Raw genomic sequence first — 18509 nt, forward strand, 5'->3', positions numbered from 1 at the left:
TGATAAGAGAAGGTATAGGTCCTAAAAAGTAATATTTACTGGTTTAAAGCGTAGGTTTACCTGTTCAAAGTGTGTAAGTGTTTATGGGCCCAGGTGAGTATGGTAAAATTCTGGGCAGGTGAACCCGCGTTCTATCAGATGTCCGGAAGGCCCTTGGGCCCAAACATATGTTCCACTGAATCCTACTAGGTAAGATATAGTTGTGTACAGTGGTAGAAGTGGGCAGGAACGGGAGGGCACGGCGTGCCCTTACTTTTAAAAATTATTTCAGTCTGTTCCCCTACTTATTTCTTTAAAAAAATCGTCCCGGGACGGCAAGAATAGTCCTACTTCAAAATGATAATTTTTGCATTCAGCTTACATGAGCTCCAGAGGCTGCAGCAGCCCCTCCCTGAGCTCTCACAGGCTGTGGGCAGGCCCATTGTCATTCCGATTGAGGCTGATTATCCCCTTTCGAATGACAATGCGCCCGCCCTCTGCCTTTAGCATGTCATGTGCCAGTGAGATCGGAGTTACAGATTACAGAGGAGCTTTCCCCAAACAAAGTACTGTGGGGAATTTGCCCCCTTGTGTAATTTGTCAATGTTGTACACAGAGTGAACTGGACAGGAGTAGTGACAGGACAGAAGAGGCGACAGGAAAGGAGAGTTGACCAGGCAGGAGAGGTGACCGGGCAGAAGAAGTAACGGGCAGGAGAAGTGGCAGGGCAGGAGACGTGACAGCGTAGGAGAAGTGATAGGGCAGGAGAGGTGACTGGGCAGGAGAGGTGATGGGTCAGGAGAGGTGATGGGTCAGGAGAGGTGACGGGTCAGGAGCAGTGACGGGACAGGAGAGGCGACGGGAAAGAAGAGGTGACGGGGCAGGAGCGGTGATTAGGCATGACCAGTAGAGGTAACCGGGCAGGAGCAGTGAATGGATAGGGGCAGTGAACGGATAGGAGCAGTGAACCGGGCAGTTTAAGTGATGGGACAGGAGAAGTGATGGGACTGGAGCAGTGAACGGGCAGGAGCGGTGACTGGGCAGGAAAAGTGCCGGGGCAGGAAAAGCGATGGGGCAGGAAAAGTGACGGGGCAGGAGCAGTGATGGGACAGGAGCAGTGACGGGGCAGGAGCAGTGACCGGGTAGGAGCAGTGACCGGGCAAGAGAGGCAACAGAAAAGGAGAGGTGAGTGGGCAGGAGTGGTGACTGGCCAGGAGTGGTGACTGGCCAGGAGTGGGGACCGGCCAGGAGTGGTGACCGGGCCGGAGTGGTGACCTTGCGGGAGTGGTGACCGGGTGGGAGTAATGATGGGGCAGGAGTAATGAATGGGCAGTAGAGGTGACGGGTCAGGAGAGGTGAAGGGTCAGGAGAGGTAACCGGGCAGGAGCAGTGAACGGATAAGGGCAGTGAACTGAAAGGAGCAGTGTACCGGGCAGGAGAAGTGATGGGACCGGAGAAGTGATGGGTCAGGAGCGGTGAACGGGCAGGAGCAATGAACAGGCAGGAGCAGTGACGGGGCAGGAAAAGTAGGAGCGGCAATAGAAAAGGAGAGGTGAGTGGGCAGAAATAGTGACCGGGCAGGAGTGGGGACCGGGTGGGAGTGGTGACTGGGCGGGAGTAATGACGGGGCAGGAGTAATGACGGGGCAGTAGAAGTGACGGGCCAGGGGAGGTGGCAGGTCAGGAGAGGTGACGGGTCGGGAGAGGTGATGGGTCGGGAGAGGTGACGGGTCAGGAGAGGTGACGGGGCAGGAGAGGTGACGGGGCAGGAGAGGTGATTAGGCAGGAGTGGTGAACGGGGCAGGAGTGGTGAACGGGGCAGGAGCGTTGAACGGGGCAGGAGCGGTGAACGGGGCAGGAGCGGTGAACGGGACAAGAGCGGTGAATGGGGCAGGAATTGGTGAATGGGGCAGGAATTGGTGAATGGGGCAGGAGCGGTGAATGGGGCAGGAGCACTAACGGGACAGGAGAAGTGACGGGACAGGAGAAGTGACGGTACAGGAGAAGTGAGGCGGCAGGAGAGGCGACAGGGCAGGAGAGGCGACCGGGCAGGAGAGGTGACCGGGCAGGAGAGGTGATGGGGCAGAAGCAGTGATTAGGCATGAGCAGGAGCAGTGACCGGACAGGAGCGGTGACCGGGCAGGAGCGGTAAACAGGGCAGGAGCGGTAAACAGGGCAGGAGCGGTAAACAGGGCAGCAGAAGTGAACAGGGCAGGAGAAGTGAACAGGGCAGGAGAAGTGAACAGGGCAGGAGAAGTGAACAGGGCAGGAGAAGTGAACAGGGCAGGAAAAGTGATGGGCAGGAGAAGGGAGGGGACAGCGGAATTGACGAGGCAGGAGCGTTGATTGTGCATGAGCAGGAGTACTGACTGGACACTCGCACTCGTTGCGGCATCCACCTTGCGGGAGAGAGCAGCGGCGCGGCCACGTTAATTACAAACATATGGCCGCTGCTCGCTCCACCACCACGTCCTCAACCACCAAGTCCTCCACGACCACGTCCTCCACCACCACGTCCTCCACCACCACCACCACGTCCACCACCACCACGTCCACCACCACGTCCACCCCCACGTCCACCACCATGTCAGCATCCACCACCACTACGTCCTCCAAGTTCACCACCTCCACATCCACCACCACCATGTCCACCATCACCACGTCCACCATCAGCACGTTCACCATCACCACCACGTCCACCACTACATCCACCACCACGTTCATGTCCACCACGTTCATGTCCATCACCAACACGTTCATGTCCATCACCACCACGTCCATGTCCATCACCACCACGTCCATGTCCATCACCACCACGTCCACATCCATCACCACCACGTCCATGTCCATCACCACCAAGTCCACCTCCACCACATCCACCACTACCACGTCCACAACCATCACCATGTCATCCACCACCACATCCACCACCACGCCCACCATCATCACCACGTCCACCACCACCACATCCACCACCACATGTCCACACCACCATGTCCACCACCACTATGTCCATCACCACATCCACCACCACCACTTTGTCCACCACCTCCACCACCATGTCCACCACCACCACATCCACCACCACCACCACCAAGTACATCACCACCACTAGGTCCACCACCACCACATCTGCCACCGCCACCACCACCACCACCACCTTGTACACCACCACCACGTCCACCACTATGTCTACCACCATGTCTACCACCACCACGTCCACCACCCCCACGTCCACCACCGCCACGTCCACCACCACCACCACACCCACCACCACCTCATCCACCACCACGCCCACCACCACATTCACCACCACATCGTGGAGAAGTGTGGCTCACTGGTTAGAGGAGGCAGACCTGGAAGCAGAGGTCAGCCCGGGACCAGGGTTCAATTCCCGGCTCGGCGGGATCTTGAGTCCTAAAATGTCCATGGACTCGACAATTCTCGCTCCGGTGTCTACTCGATTCACGGGTTCACACTCTGCGACTCTGGGCAATAGCTTGCTTAATCTCCACAACGGCCCCTCGCGGCGGGATGCCTGTCTTTCACCTTGCGGATACCCTTGCCATGGTTATCTCACAGGGGAATACCAGGACGGGTTCCCTAAGCAAGCGCTTGGAAACCGGTTGGTGATTTGCGCTATATAAATTCCTGTACATTTACATCAGCCACCATCACCACGTCCACCACCATCACCACGTCCACCATCACCACGACGTCCACGTCCACTGGGGCAGTAGTCCATCGATGAAGAGAAGAATCTCCTGGCTGGCTGAGATGGGTAAACACCAGCCATCAGGCTGCCGTACAAGGTGGAATTATGGGCTAAGTGTCTCCCGGATAGAATAGAGAGTAAACTGCAGGACATTCTCGGTGAGTGCTGGTGTAGGTTACCTGTTCTTCTGTGTGAAGGAAGCGCACACTGCTGCTACCTTCAGCACATTGCCCTGCCCTTAAAGCCACAGCCTCTCCCATTGGATAGAACTATTCAATTTAGGCACATTATGGGGCATATTTACAATGAAGTTGCGGGGAATTATGTTAGACTCCTTGGCTTACCGCTGCGCTCTGTCATTCCAGAAACGCAGGGCTTCCCCCTGCGCTAGTGCTAAACTTAGCAGCCTAGCGCCATTGCTGGGCACCCTTCCACCACAGTGCAAGTGTGTCTGTATTGAGGGGAAGATTGTTCATGTGCAGGAAAGTCTCCCTTCCTGCACATAAATAATCTTTAAATAAATGACGTTTTGCAACTTGTATGTGTGCTGCATTAAGAAGCACACAACGAAGTTACAAAACGTCTTTTTTTAAATTGTTTCTGTGCAGGAAGGGTCATCTACCTGCACATAAAAAATCAATGGCAATTTGCTGTTTCTATGTGTGCTGCACAACACAGCACACATAGAAACAACAAAAACGTAGAGTAATAAAGCATTTCTCCTTGTTTCGCCTGTTGAAGACCAAGTTTCTCTGGTATTCATTTTGGCGCTACCTCCTCTTTACACCAACCTTGTAAATAGGGGGCAGCGTCAAATCAATGGGTGTTGCGGTGGAACGACCACCGCAACACCCATTGCCCTCCCCTTTCACGCTAAGTACTGCGTGAAGGGGTGCCTTATTTACAAGGCAGTGTTAAGCATGTTGAGTGGCTTAACGCTGCCTTGTAAATAAGGCGAAGCCCCTATCGCCACCACAATGTCGCTAAAAGTGACATTGTGGAGGCAATAGGGGCGTGTAAATATATGCCCCTCTGTGAGCTAAAAAGTGTGCTATATTATGTTATTCGCTCTTAATCTCCCCCCCCCCCCCCCACCCCACCCCCCTCCACACCTAAGAATACAAGTTAAAGGGGTAATTATTTTACTATGAGTTTGTCTATAAATCTCTCTGTTTTTTGTTTCCAAATGTTGACATGTACGCTGTGGATGAAATGCAAGTGCAGGTTGTCGGACTCTATTCAGGAAGGAGGGGCTTGAGGGCTATGGGGCAAACGAGGGGCTACTGGGCCTCAACTTTAGGGGTTGAGGTCATTTTTGGAATACACCTCCCACCCCACAACTTTACGACAGGAGACAGATGGGGCCGCTTAGACCTAGTGCAGGGGGGCGAGGCCTCCGATCAAGGCCAAGGGGGCTGAGATCCATTTGGAAAGGATTAATACCCCTCCCCCATGACTCCAGAGGCTATGAATATGCAGCACTCACGGGGGTGTTGCCCACTCTTCCTGTCCCAGTCCCCACTTAGTTCCCTGTTTCTTTTACATTGGGTGTCAGGGCTTCCTCCACACCTACGAAGGGGGTTTGAGCCGGGCTCAGACTGGAGGGAGGAAGGAGCTAATCAACTCGGATGCCATCTCACCTCCCCCTGCCCCCTTCAAGGGCACCCTCTGCAACCATTTCAGCGTCCCTTTGTCTCTCATACCAGCCCTCTTATATTTTAATGGTACGGCTATGCGCCCACACCCATGCCGTTGGGGCGCTTTGCATGAGCACCAGTTGCATTGCACAGGGACACATCATTTTTTGGAGGCACGGGGCGATGGAGTGATCTGCCCAGAGTCACAGGATGTTGGGTCGATGCCTTGGGCCCCAGCTCTGGATACAGAAAGCTCTGATCATTGCGCCACACCCTCTCTAAGCATACTGATTTTATTTTTACAGCTTTATATAAAGCAATATCAGTTCAGGGACACTGGAGCGCTTTCAATTAAGCGTCACATTTCTTTGCAATATCTAGGGCTCTTAATGCCTAAATAATGTATATTCTTGGAATTGCATGTTTAAGCTGTCTGGATATGGAAACTATGTAAAATGTTACTCTCTACAGATTATATTCTCCGACTTCTTGCTAACTCAGAAAACCTTCTCTCACCATACTCCTAAACACTGCATGAAAAAATTACCTTGATTTACTCTCACTTGATTCTTCTCTGTTCTTTCTTCAGAGTGACCCTCTTCCTACCTTCCATCCACGGCACACCTTCTATTTCTGAGTATTGCTTCCTCTCACTTTCATGCCCTTCTCCCTCAATCCTTGTTATTTTAATTCTGCAATTGGCTGATGCCTCATTTTATAGAGCACAACCTCTCCTCTTTAAATCGCTATCCCTGTAATCTAACATTAAATCATCTCTTACAGCCTATCTATTTTACCAACCATTCACCTGAAACCACATAGCCCCGCTAGTGATTACACCTACCTGGTATTAATATATAACAAAGTATCTGGAGTAAATAAATGCAATTTTTCTTGAGAGCACACTACTAATCACAATAACCATTGCTCTAATTACTTACCTTGGGTTCAGGAGTAGTGTGCTACTCGCCATAAAACACTTTGACGCCTCATCAGGTGTAGTAAGCGCTATATAAATCCAATTACAATGTGATGTAAATAGCAGTAGATAGCTCTATATGACCATTGGAGCAATATTTTATTACTAACAATAAGTGGTTCAATTTCCTCCCAAGTTTTCAATTTTTCCCTCAACATGAAGTCTTATAATTTTACAAACTCATTATCTTGTCCCATTCCCCTATTTGATGTGTCCTAAAGTAGGTTCTGAATTTATGTAGTGGAGTTCATATCTTCTAAGAAAAAAAAGTGCTTTTCTTCCAAACAAAAAAGAAACATTGGAGAGTCTTGTATCTCACTTTTTAAGAAGATTTCAATATTTCAATGAGTGTAAGGGGCCCGAATATTTTTCTCTGTAATCAATAGATCTATAAGATCGGTTTGCAGATGATTGAATAATTTCCTAGTAACCATGACGGAAAGTTTCAATTCTATTAAGGACGTGGAGGCGAGGATTATGCTGTACTTTCATTTATTCCTACAGCCATCAGTATTCAACATAAAATCTTTTTAAAACATTTTTTTTAACAAAAAACTAGCATTCCCAAATGCCTTAGGCAGTCCACAATGTCCACCAATCAGCTCCTTCCATTACTCCTGAAGGTGTGTGCTTCCCGGGTTAACCTCCTCTTTGGAGACTGCGGCCAGAACCAGTACTCAAACCATCACTCATTTTTGGCTCCATCAGACCCTGAAAGAAAACAGAAGCCATGTCTCGGCTTCCTTGAACGAAACAAGCAAGCAAGAAACAAACCCAACCAACAATAAGGATTACAAGAAAAGCATACATCATCATGAGAAACGTTAATAACAATAAAGTTAAAGATACTTATACCATACGAGGCCTCGCTCCTACAAAGGAAGCTCACCCGGGCGGGAAGCAGGAGTTCGTTAGAGCCCTGGGAGCGAATAATCCTCGCCTCCACGTCCTTAATAGAATTGAAACATTCCGTCATGTTTACTAGAAAATTTTCATTCTATGGCAGGACCGGAGGAGAGGATTATGCTCCTTCAAAGCTTATCTACCACCAGCAAGGCCATATCCACAACTGGCTTGAAATAAAATCTCTTGAACATGGAGTCTGACGACCAGTTAGCCGCGTTCAAAAAGTCCTCCAACCTGGCCCCCAGGGAGAAGGCTTTGGACGCCATGGCTCCTTGCCCTGAATGGGTGCCGAACTGCGAGACATTTATGCCCGCTTCTTGCATTACCCATCTGACCCAGCACGCAATAGTCGGTGGTGAAACTGCTTTGAAGGGCTTACATAAGGAAATCAATAACTGACGCTCACCCAGCGGCGTGTCTCTGCAGTCATAGACTCATATTCCTTGAGACATCTGACCACGCATAACTTAGGGGAGTGATCGAACGCTGGATAGGAAATGATTCTGGAATCTGATTTCGTTCTACGAGACACACGAAAAGTAACCCCTTGAGGGTGTAGACCCTGCTTGAGATATCCAGAGCCCGCACGTCGGAGACTCTACGACAGGAGACCAAGCATAAAAGCATTATTATTATTATTATAGGGGACTTATAAAGCGCATGGCTACCCATGGGCTTTCCAGCGCTAGCGGTCGGATGCTAAGTACAGACAGGCCAGGCCTTAAAGATATTGCTTGAACAGCCAGGTCTTAATTTCTTTGCGGAACTGAAGTTCCCTGTCAATCCGTCTGTATTCCAATGGTAACCCGTTCCACAATTTAGGGGAAAAAGATCATCCTCCCCATTTTTCTCTCCTAACCTTTGTCTGTTTTAAATAGTCTTCTGTGCTGGACCGCAGCTGTCTCTTCGGGATATAGGGCGAGACTAAGTTCTTAATTCTTTTGGGCCTTGATTATGCTGTGCTGTGTGAGCAATGACCAGTGTCTTGAATTTTATTCTGGCCTCTATTGGGAGCCAATGTAATTTAAGTAAATACTTTCTCACTGATTCCCGTACCGGAATGTTGCACAGCAGTCTTGCAGCTGCATTCTGGGCCACCTGGAGTTTCTTAATGACATATGTGGGTGCTCCCAAGAACAATGAGTTCCAGTAATCCAATCGCGAAGTGACGAGAGAGTGCACCACTGTCCTCCGTAGTTGTATGGGAATTCTGTCTAGGATTTTGTGTAGGCTTTTAAGAAGTCCGAAACACATTGCTGCGATCTTCTTGGCTTTAGTCGCCATAGAAAGATCAGTTTCAAGCCAGAAACCTAGGTTCTTTACTGTTTCTCCGGGAATAGGTGGTTTGCCTAGACATGCAGGCCAGTCTATGATAGGTCTGGGTATTGCTTTATTCCCAAGGAGTAATAGCTCCATTTTATCGCCATTTAACTTTAAACAGCGTGCTGTCATCCAGTCTTTCACTTTTACCAGACAAGAGGATAGTCTCTCAAAGTCCTTACAATTATTTGGATCAATGGAAATGATCAGCTGTGTATCATCAGCGTATGAAGTCATGGATATATCAAATTCCAATCCGATTTTAACAAGTGGCTCCACATAGACATTAAAAAGTGTAGGGCTTAATGACAAGCCCTGCGGGAGGCCACATTTCAGGGGAAAAGTTTTGGAAAAGATTGCATTTTCCTGTACCTGAAATGTTTGATTGCTGAGAAATGAAGTCACCTACTTCAGTGCCGTCCCCTAATCCCAATGTCTGCGAGCCTTCTGCATAATATACAATGATCCACCGTATCAAAAGCCATGCTCAGATCTAGTAAGAGCAATGCGGCTGGTTTCCCCTGATCCAATTATTGTCTTAGCTCCTCTACCACCACTAACAGGGCAGTTTCTGTACTATGCTGAGCCCTGAATCCCATCTGTGAGTGGTGTAAGCGATGATTACTCTCTAGAAATTCTGATAAGTGTCTGTTAACGTATTGCTCCAATAATTTACCAGCAAATGGTAGTAGGGAGATGGGGCGGAAGTTCCCAAGTTGTGACAGATCCGTATTGGCTTTTTTCAATAGGGGTTGTATCACTGCATGCTTCCATGCTGTTGGGACTGTGCCTGTTTCCAGTGACAGATTCATAGCCTCCAATAAGGTGGGTCCAATAATGTGCGCTACTATTTTAAGAATATGTGGAGGTGCTGGATCCAATGGCGATCCAGACTTCACTGTCTCTAAAAGGGTGTCTTAACTCCTTCTGTTCCATACACGGGAAGTCAGTGACTACCTGTTGCAAGAGGGCTAGATCATACGTTAATTTCCCGTTCTATTTCATAGTCTCCATCCGTTTTGAAACAGCTATAAATGTCTGTGACATTCGAGAGATAGTATGAGGCCAACTTATTGCATCTTTTCTCTGACGTATCGGAGGGACCGCTCTTAATGAGTGAGTTGTTCAGGGTCTTGATAACTGTATACAGTTCCCTTGCCGAATTCTGTGCACCATTAATCTTTCCTCATAAAATTTTGCTTGACTCAATTTAATATTGTTATGATAATTTTTGATAGCTAATTTATACTTCAGTTTGAGTTGGGGATCATAATTTTTTCTCCATTCCCTTTCAATTTTTTTACAATTTTTCTTTAGCCCTAATAGTTGAGGTTTAAACCATCCTTCTGCTCGCGTTCTGGTCTTGGGTTTATGGGCAACCTTAGGAGCCGCTATATCTAGGGATTGCGTAATCCAAGATTCCCATTGTGAATAACATTTATCCACCGAATCCACCTTCTCTGAGTTTGAACCTGTGGATTTTATTAAGATATCTCCTCATACTACTGGATTGATCTTATCCCCAGCACCTTTTCATTATTATAGTTTTAGAGGTGGTGCCTCTATTTCCATTCCCTGATTTTCGTATGTTGAAAGGGATAAAATGATGATTTGACCATGGTACCGGTATGGGGGTGGCTACTGCCAGGTCAGGGTCATTGGAGATTACCACATCCAACAAGTGACCTTTAACATGTGTGGCTGATACTACCAGCTGAGTCAGTTGTAGGCGTTCTAAGTCTGTTAGAAGTCTTTTTACGCTTGGTTGATTGTTGTCCTCCATATGAAGATTTAGGTCACCAAGTACCGTAATATACGACTTCTTGAGTAACAGACTAGCCATCAGTTCGGGTAATTCTTCTAAAAACTCCCCATATGGACCTGGTGGGGGGATAGATTAAAAGGCCTGAAAGAGTGTATGTAGGGGATAGTTGTATAGAAAAGAGGAGACATTCGCAGCCTTTCAGAACTAGTGGTTCCGTAGTACATTTATACTCTTTTTTTAGAAGAATAGCTACTCCACCTCCTATCTGGCCCAATCTTCCAACCTATATATATCATAGTCTGATGGTAATGCCATGGCTATATCCGGGGACGAATGTTCATTAAGCCAACTTTCCGTTAAAAACAAGACATCTAATTCAGAGCCCTCTATCAATAGACGGAGTTCTGTTGTGTGTTTTGGTAGTGATCTGCTATTGATCAATCCCAAATTCCAATTCTGGAAGGTTTCCAAGCTATTACCCTCCTTGTTTGTCCTCCCTGTAACGCATGGAATAATCCATCTTTGTTTGCAATGATCGCATTCTGTTATGCTCGGTATTCCCTTCATGAAATCCCAACCTATTTCACAACTCCCTCTTTTGCCAGTTTTGCCGAGAGTTCTTTCCTGCACAAAAACCTATTAGATTGCCAGGACTTAAACAAGCGAAGAACCTTGTTAATGTCCAAAGAGATGAATACCTCGGCTCTGGAGGAAGCGTCAGCCGAATACCTCGCAACAATTTGCACACCAGAGGATGCAAGGGTGGCCCTTAACTGGCATATGACCAGCTGAAATTGCTGAACGGTATGAATTAATCACCCTATAAGCAAAACCCCGGGTCGTCCGAGAAGCCAAGAAATCGAGGATGTCTACAGCATTCCATGGGATCGAGGTTGTTCCATACACATCAACTGACCCATTGAGCCCAGGCTGACCTGTACCATTTGTGAGTGCTATCTGCCCACGCTGCTCCCAGCAGTCGCTGAGCGTCTTGCAATAGGCCACCGACTCTCCAGCGATGCCTGAAATCCGCCCGGCCACAAGGGGCATTCGACCTTGCTGGAGGAGGGGGTGAGGGAGACCTTGAGGATCCCTCAGGAGAAAAGGATCGCAGGGTAGAAGGATTGGAGAATCCCAAGAAAGTTCCAGTAGAACCGAAACCACACTTGAGACCTCCAATACAGAGTTACCAGGACCACCCGCGCTTTCTGTATGCGGACCGAGTCGTGAGCCGCATGATCATCGCGAAGGAGGGAAAGGCATAACTTACATCCACTGACCAGTCTTGCAGGAACGCATCCGTCGCTGTCTCTAGAGGGTCCGGCCTCCAACTGTAAAACTTTGGGAGCTGGGGATCCAGTCTGGACGCAAAAAGGTTTACGGAGAACGGACCCCATGCGTCGTTCAACTGCTGGAAAACCTGCAGTTGAAGCTGCCGCAAACTCTTGTCCGTCCACGTCCTGGAATGTCTGTCCACCACTACATTGACCACCCCGGGACATATTCCGCCGTCACAGAGATATTGTGGGCAAGACAAAAGGTCCATAAATCCTTGGCTAAATCCGCCAGAACTTTGGACTTCGTGCTCCCTAAGTGGTTGATATAACGCACTGCAGCGACATTGTCCATCTTGAGAAGGACATTGTCCCAGACTTTGTCCTTAGTCCAACACCGCCATCAATTCCAGACAATTGATGTGCAATTGACTTTCTGTGGCAGACCACTTTCCTCCGGAAAAGGAGTCCACGCAGCGAGTACCCCAGCCAAGTTTTCTCGCGTCTGATTCTATGACCAAATCCGGCTCGGAACCAAAGATGGCTCTGCCGTTACAGGCCTCCATTTGGTCGAGCCACCATCGCATCTCCCTGCGCACCTCTTCCGTGAGGGGAACCTGATCCGCATACTGGAGACCTTCGCGGAGATGGGCGGCCTTTAGGCGCTGTAATGCCTTGTAGTGGAGTGGCCCTGGAAATATGGCTTGTATCAACGAGGACAAGAGGCCCACTACTCTCGCTATCTGCCGAAGCGAGGGGAGGTTCGAGCCAGGGTGCGTCTGAGTTCTCTGCGAATTGTGACAATTTTCCTGGGGGGAAGGCTCAAGATACGGGCCACTGAATCGATGGTGAAACCCAGAAAGGTGACCTGCCTGGACGGAACCAAGAGAGACTTCTTGTCGTGAATGACAAACCCCAGGTGTTGCAGCAAATTGGATGCCTCCTTGAGATGGTCTGTCAACCGTAAGGGGCACTGATCCAGAAGCAGCATATCATCTAGGTAAACGATGAGCCAAAGGCCCCTCGCCCGAAGCGTTCCACGACCGGTTTGAGTATTTTCGTGAAACACCACGGGGTGGAGCAAAGTCCGAAAGGCAGAGTCGCGAACTCGTAAACCTGACCTCTCCAAAGAAACTGCAGAAACAGTCTGTGTGGGGGATAGACTGGCACCGTCAGGAATGCGTCCTTCAGGTCCAAACGCACCATCCAGTCGCTGAGTTGCAATAGATCACAGACAAGATGGATACCCTCCATCTTGAAGTGCTGGTAAACGAGCCATTGGTTGAATTCTTTCAGATTTGTGACAGGGCGTTGCCTGCCATCCGCTCTGTCCACCACGAAAATATTGCTGATAAATCCCCTCGGGAGTAAGGATGTGGGAACTACCGCTCCTTTCCGCAAGAGATCGGCCACCTCCTTGTCGATGAGGGCGGCTGTGTCCTGAGCGAAAACCAGCGGCCTGGGCCGAACCGTCTCCGAGGGCGTCCCGTAAAACTCGATCTGAAAACCTTAAACAGTCTGTAACACCCAGGCGTCTGAAGTAATGGTTCTCCAGTTGCTCTCGAAAAGAATCAGCCTGTCCCCCACCCTGGGTAGACGTGAAGGGGAGACACTCACCTGTTGCTGCCGTCTGTTGGCCTCGACCTCTGCCACCACGACCTCTGCCTCCTCGACTAGATTGGAAGAACTCCTGCTGTCCTGAGTCTGTGGACTTCTTACCACCTCTCTGAGGGCCTTGGGTGAAGAACTTGCCGGCCAAGCGCCCTCTGCCACGACCGACACTGACAAAAACATGTGGGTTGAAAACCCTCTTGATAGAGGATTGTGCCTTGTCGAGAGAGGTGAATGTTGAGACAAATTTAGTCAATTCCTTAATGAAAGGATCCCCGAATAAGCCACCTTGGGCTACCGAGCCCACCTCCGAAGAGGCCAAATCCATGAGGTTAGGATCCACCTTAAGCAAGAAGGAGCGGCGCCTCTCCATAGAGAGGCCGCAATTTTCATTACCCAAAAAGATTATAGCCCGTTGGGCCCAGTTGGATATCTGGTCCGGGGACAAGGTTGAACCTGACACTTTTGCCTCTTCAGCCAGCTCCAATATCTTTGTTAGAGGCACAGTCATGTCCAGGAGCTTATCCTAGCAGTTCTACCAGGAACGATCAATGCCTTTTTTCGGGTCTCTGACGTACTTTTGCAAGAAGGTCGCCCTTTTGGAATCGACCTCAGGGCTGGTCTAGGGCACTCTGCCCTAAGGTAGGCCCTGACTTCCTTCTCAGTCTACTGGCCACAAACGCCGACACCTTCGCAGAGGGGTCCAGGCCGAGGACCTTGGGTGGACCAAGTCCTCCGGTACCAACATATCTGAAGGCACTTTGGGTTGAGAAGAAAGCTCCGAGGGGAGAGCAGGAAGACACCAGGGAGCAAACAGGCCTGCCTCGTCCAGAGAATCCCCAGCCGAGTCATCATCGTCGTCGTCGTCATGGGTGAACTGCGGTTCCTCTGGCACGTCAGTGGCAAATTCCTGTTTCAGTTGCTGAGACTTTGCCAAGAACGCTGATTTCAAGCATTCAATCGCATCTGGCGCAGGCGCTGTGAATGACTTGCGCTATCCTGCGCGTTGGGTCTTCTCGGCCTGTTTGGCTTGAATAGCGTAAGCATACTTTATTATGCACCGTTCAAAGGACCCCATCGCTGCCTCAACTGCCCGGTGAATAGACGTATCCACTGCATCGCAGAATTCGTCATCCAGGGGGATGACTCGATATTCCGCCTTCATTGAAGTTTAATGGACCTTACGAACGCAGAGCGTGCAAAAAATATATAGGCGCATGGCAACGATAGCTGATGTTAACAAGCACAAAGCACTAAATTTTGTCCCACCCGGCGGTAGGTCAAAATAATAGGGGCGACTCACCCTCAACCCACTGGGTGCCGAAAAGGTCTGGGCCCGCCCCCAATATAGCAAGCAAGTGGTAAATTAACTGCGGCGCTTGCAAAAACTGCCTCACGGCAATTAGGCTGACCCAAATGGGTGTCAGGCTGTGGCAAACAGAAAGGTCTGACCTGCTAGCAGGTGTCCGGGTTCCACAGACCGTTCCCGGTGCAGGAAGCGCTGAAACTGCAAGGGACTCGCGTGCCCGAACAAAACTCGATGATGCCCACCACAGGAGCGGCACAGATCATTGTGTTCGCACCTGCGCCCCCGCAAGTCGACATGCACTGCACCGAGTCCTGAGCCGTGGGCGGAGCTAATCCGACGTTGCTCCTGCTGCCCCGCTGAGATAAACAATCAAATGCGCGAAAAAAGAAAAGCAAACGCGGGCGGTGATACAGCGCCACACAACGAAAAAGGAAATAAGCCAATGCACGATCCGCGGTCGTGGTAACTGCCAATGTAAACTCAGCCCAAACACCACAAAGCAACGCAGCTACGCAGCGTCTAAATACACAACAGCACACCTTTCAATACCTAGTAAAATAGAAACACTCTAATATCCTCAGAGAACTTCTTATAAAAATCACGAGAGAAAAGGGAAAAGCTACTTAACTTGCTGGCAGCAGGAAAGAAAGAGGAGGTTAACCCGGGAACCACACGCCTTCAGGAGTAATGGAAGGAGCTGACTGGTGTACATTGTGGACTGCTTAAGGCATCTTGGGAATGCTAGTTTTTTGTAAAAAACGAAAAAGATGTTTATGTTGAATACTGCTGGCTGTAGGACTAAAGGAAAGTACAGCATAATCCTCGCCTCTGGTCCTGCCAGAGAATAGCCAATTAACAGGGTTTTCTAAAAGCATAGTGTGCAAAAACATACGTTCTCAGGCTAGGGAGAGCTAACCCTCCATCCCCCGTATTACTATATAAAATTTCTAACGTTACTCTTGAGCTGCATTTAATCCCCAGAAATGACGAGATCATTGAATCAACCTTTTTAAAAAATCAAGGGGCATATTCTCAATGAGTTATCGCCGAGTTAACTGCACTTTATCGCAGCCAAAGTCACAATAAATGTATCACCCCCATTCACAAGCTAGTGCTAACAGCTCATAGCACCAGTTTACCTGCAATAGCAGCCGCAAAAAACATCGCCACAGATGGCCTACACAACTGTCGCTAATGAGATGCAGAGTAGGCGTTCCCATGCAAAAAGCTGCAACAACACCACATTGCAACATTCTCAACGACCAGCCAGATAGGCGATATGACCACAGAACATGCGATAAGGCGAATTAGCAGCAGGAAATTAACACCTGCTCTAACCTGGTGTAAAGTCAGACCACAACCTGCACCACAAAAGGGAGCCCAGCCCAGAATCACACCTGAAGGGCAACAGATGCCATGGAGCCATTCATCATGCAGCTGGGAGCCCCAACAGGACCGCAACACCCACCGCCACCACTCCCCGAAACCCCCACAGGGCACCACCCCTCCCTCCACCAAAGACATGCCACATCAACTACAAGGAATCATGTGCCAAATAATCCACCTGATTTTGCACTATCACATCTTGTGACATGTGTCGTCACAAAAATGAGCATCACACATTCATCTTTGAATCAACAAATGAAATGTATTCAAATAAACATTGAACAGAAAGGAAGACATGGTGGCTCCCATCAGGACAATCCGTAGGTCACAGCCTGCAAGACAAAAATCATGATGAGAAGGTGTGTCTTGCATTAAAGGACAGAGAGAGAGGGAAGGAGAGAGAGAAAGAGGGGGAGCGGAAGAAAGACGGACATAGTGGGGGATAGAGAGATAGACAGACAGAGAAGGGGGGGAGAGAGACACAAATAACAGAAGAGATGGACAGGGAGAGAGAGCGCCGACACTGCGCACCCATGCCACACTGCTCACCTGCTGCCACCGGTGTGTCTCCAACCACATGCCGGCATGTAGTGCAGTTCACCAGGTCCCACATCTGAAACAGATCCGTCATCTGAAACAGAGGCCAGATACATGAATTGCAAAGTACATACAATTGCACACAACATCTTCGTCTGTCCTTCCTTGCGTGCCCAGGCAGCTGCACCCCAGCCCGTCCCGGGACCCAGCAGTGCATGCCCACCCAGCCAGCTGCACCCTAGCCCCTCCCGCACCCTAGCATGCCCGCCCCTGAGCACCCAGGCCTCACTGCTCACCTTCCGTTACCGGCGTGTAGAAATGAGGGCTCACCATGTCCCACTGCAAGCCACAAGCCCGGGGCTCGCAGACATGGCACCCTCCACATCATGCAGCCCCTCCCCGCAGGCCACCAGGTCTCACTTTTGATTCTGGGTCTTGATTTCGCCATAGCAGTGGACATACCAGTTCACCCGGCACCATCGCAGGCTGCACACCCGCTCAGCCCTCGAGGTGCCTCTAACTCTGTGATCCAGGAGGCAATGCCACATGGCGGTAGGCCCCCGCTGTCCGCTCGCTCAGGCACACAAAACCTGAGCAGTCCGGACAGCCAGGACGGCGCATCATTGCAGGCTGCACACCCGCTCAGCACCTACCTCAGTGCACCGAAAGTCACCGTCCCGTGACGGTGTACCTGTGCCGGCCGCAGTGTATCCGGTGCCACCAAGTCGGTGCCCCGAAAGTCATGGACCCTCTATGATTGGGTATCGTGGTGCGGACACCATCATGACACCTCCAGGCCGGCGCAATGTGATGTTGCAGGCCTCTGGGCCCCCATGCCTACATGCACACCACAAGGATACACCCCGAGAGAGGTTGGAAATGGCGTTGAGCACGTGCGCCTGCCCCTTTTTATTGGCAAGGTCACATGTCCTGTGACGCGTGTGCTGGATGGGTGTGGTGTGGGTGTACACCAGGCTTGAGGGAGTGGCTGTGGCATGCTGACAACTAGACCTGTGAGCAGCAGATCCCTACAGGGAAGACCTGGGACATGTAGCTGTGCCGTCTCCCCTTGTGAGCGTCAGCGAAGTAGGCTGGCTTGGTACATGCCACTCCAGCGCAAGGGTTTGAACAATGACCCCAGGGCTCTGGGCGTTGTTCTGTACGGGGCTGGATAAGGAAGTAACAAATGCGTGTGACCCTGTTGTTGCGTCGGCGCCACATGGACAACATTCAGCAATGTGTCACCCTGTGACCCAAGTCCAACGACATGAGCCACATGGACGTAAGAGGAATTCACTGACCATACATTCATCCATACTTCCACACTTAAAAGACCATAGACACAACACATCTGTGTGATTAATGCACATTCAGTGGAGTGTTGCATCTGGAGCGATACAGGGCCTTGCAAACCCCACTTTACAATGTTGGCCCGTGGAGTGCCAGCCAGAGTCCGTCTGGGAATGACAAGTCCAAAGGCAGAGGAAGTGTTCAGTCCGCAGTCTGGTTGCTGTGTCATTGGTGAGCAAACAGAATATGGCAGTCCAGGTGGAGGTCCAAGGTGAATGTCGTAAGATGCATCAGAGGACAGTTGAAAGTGATGATGCAGAGGGCAGAACCAAGCAGAAACAGGTGCTATGGGAGAGATTCATGCTACTGGGGGAGATGCATGCTACTGCGTGCTTCTTACCATGATGGCAGATTCATCCGCATCTTCGTCCTCTGCTGTTTCATGTGCCTCACGTGTGGTGGTGGTGTTCTGTCTCCAGCACTGTGTGGCAGTGACACCTCAGGGGCCGAGGTGGAATGTCTGCCGCACTGTGTGGCACTGACACTTCAGGGTGCAGAGATGTGGATGTAGTGGTAGCAGCAGCATGCACCAGCGCCAGGCCTTGTGGCAGCAATTCCATGAGGATGGTTTTGAGGTCATTGAGGAACCCAGCTAGCACTCGCTGGTGTGCAGCCATGGTAGCCGCTCTTTCGACATTCGCCTGCTCCATGGTCTCCATTAACCTCCGCATGTTTACCAACTCCTGTGTGACATCGCTAGAGCCACTCTTAGTAAACAGTTGTTCTATTCTCTGAGTCAGGA

This window comes from Lissotriton vulgaris, chromosome 2_1 (assembly GCF_964263255.1).
Source record: "Lissotriton vulgaris chromosome 2_1, aLisVul1.2, whole genome shotgun sequence".
Taxonomy (NCBI): Eukaryota; Metazoa; Chordata; class Amphibia; order Caudata; family Salamandridae; genus Lissotriton; species Lissotriton vulgaris.